General features: G+C 40.9%; 1 pseudogene; it reads right to left on the bottom strand.

The window, feature by feature from the left end:
- Positions 1-1054: 1054 nt before the first annotated feature.
- LOC101662074 overlaps positions 1055-2217 on the bottom strand; it is a 1472-nt pseudogene continuing 309 nt past the window's right edge.

The raw sequence follows: 2217 nt of genomic DNA, 5'->3' as shown, positions 1-2217 counted from the left end.
AATTTTGTAATGCATATTTCTCTCTTTTTCTCCATAAGAGTTTGACTAATGTATTTTTGAGGGTCTTTCAGTTGGTTCATATTTATTTATTATGATAATGTATTGTTCTATTTTCCCTTTAATCATTATAAAATACCCTTTCTTTGTCCCCCATGAAGCATTTTGTCTTGAAGTCTATTTTTTATGTAAATGGTAGAAGTCCTTGAATGACTACTATAAATACATTAAAAACAACAATAATAGGAAAAACAAAAATGACTAGGAACAGCAGCAGAGACTAGACACTAAGTTAACATATATTACATGTATTGCAGGCGAGGCAGAAGCATTTTTTAAAGCATTTGCACAGACATCATATAAACTCTTTTTTTTTTAAAGCAGGCCTTTACAAAATTTGACTTGCTGAACCTCCAACCATTTCAACCCATGGAAAGTCATTACCTCAGCTTTTTAAAAAAAGGGTTCCAACCTCAGAAAAAACAAAGAAACTAAAAAGAACCTGGAAAAGTATGGTGATTAGATTAAATAGGCCTGGTACAGCCTCTGAAGAACTGAATGTTCTTCAGAGCAATAGTTCAGAGTGGATGCCAAGGGGAACAAGCTATTGGGTAACAAAAGCTGTCCTATATATATTGTAACATAAAAAAGATGTGTGAACATGGTCCTTTTGCTAAAGCTTATACAAGTTCCTTAGTCCATGAAAATGAAGTTCAGTTTGTGTCTTCTAGTTTAATGAATTTTCAGTCTGGCCACATTTTAATTTCATCTCCATCCTAACCAAACCAAACCAAAAACAACCGATCAAACCAATAAAAACATCTCTGAAAGAACCCATTTCCAACAGAGTTTTTTACGTGGGGCTGCTTGCCTTGGTTTACTGTAGCTTCCCATTGCCAACCAGCTTTTGTAGGTGGCCGGGGTTTCATAATAGTATCACCTGACAGGAAAAGTTTTCCCCCAAACCCAGAAAAGACTGTTAGTTTTCTCTCTCCTTTTCTTCCTGCTTTGTGTGGACTTTGTTGTTAATTTTTTGCAGCACTCCAGTCAGTTTCAGTTAGGGCCAAAAGACAGTAGTTAGGATACCACTGTTGCTGTGGACGTGTTGGCTGGTTGTGTTTGTGTAAGTTCCCTTGCATTTTGTGCTGGACTCATTTGGGGGCTCTTGGCTTGAGTTGAATTGAAGGATGGCCACTCTGGCACGACCATGCTCCTAGGGCCCTGGTTCGGGAGTGCAGGTAAAAGTCAGGCTGGTGGAATAAATGATTCTGTCATTAGGGACCAAAGTTACTGGAACTTGGACTGGCAGCCAGACCCACTGCCAATCTTCTCAGAGTGCAGAAATGTCCGTGGAATCCACAGCACGCTCTCACCACATCTGTACATAGTTTCTGCTTCGACAACCCCAAATAACACTCTCAATTTGGAGTGAAATTCTACCCTGTCAGTTCAAGCATCCCTACCTACGTCCCCATTCAACTGATGGGGATGAGGACAGGGCCTATCCCCTTGTAAAACGTATACCCGGCCTTATGTGTACTAATGATTGTCCGGGAAGCTCCATCATTTATCATCTCTATTTGGTTCTTTGAGGCATGCAGGGGCCTAAAACTGGATTATTCTCCCTTGAGAAAGGCACCAGTACATTCTTTCTGTGTCATTAAGGTAAAATGCACATTTGTGGCGCTGTGAGATGGTATCATCTGCATCCAGTAAGACAGTCTTCTTGTTGACTTTCCTAAGGCTTAATCATGGGAGCACCATGTCAGAAACCGAGCACACAGCTTGATTGTCCGTAATGGACAATTCATCATCATCCAAGAGATGAATGTATAAGGCTCCCAACTGCTGCGAGCTGGCATGAAAACGGCCTCCTTCTACATGCAAGTGTCTAGTACTGTCTGGGAGGGAAGTCCATTAAACCGAGCCACCTTCGTTCCGGATACAATGCACAAGTCTGCATTTGTCAAGGATTGTTTCTTTCTGGAAGGTTCGGAGAAACTTCTCTCTGCTTGCTGAGGAGCACAACGATGCCTTCACTGTTGCCATACATCTTCACAAATAACATAAAGTGCGTTCTCGTGTCGGAATCAGTTCTGTACAATGTTTTGGCTGTGCAATAGTTCTTTCCTTCCAAGTTCAGCTGCTGTGTTTCTTGGTCACTATTTCCTATTCCAATCAATGCACATGGTTAAGACTCTCATTCTGAACAACCATCAT

The sequence above is a fragment of the Echinops telfairi genome, unplaced genomic scaffold (genome assembly GCF_000313985.2).
Source record: "Echinops telfairi isolate 266 unplaced genomic scaffold, ASM31398v2 ScPeMD7_7419;HRSCAF=8457, whole genome shotgun sequence".
In the NCBI taxonomy this organism is placed as follows: Eukaryota; Metazoa; Chordata; class Mammalia; order Afrosoricida; family Tenrecidae; genus Echinops; species Echinops telfairi.
The sequence above is the reverse complement of the archived record's forward strand: the minus strand, read 5'-3'. Positions and strand labels throughout refer to the sequence as shown.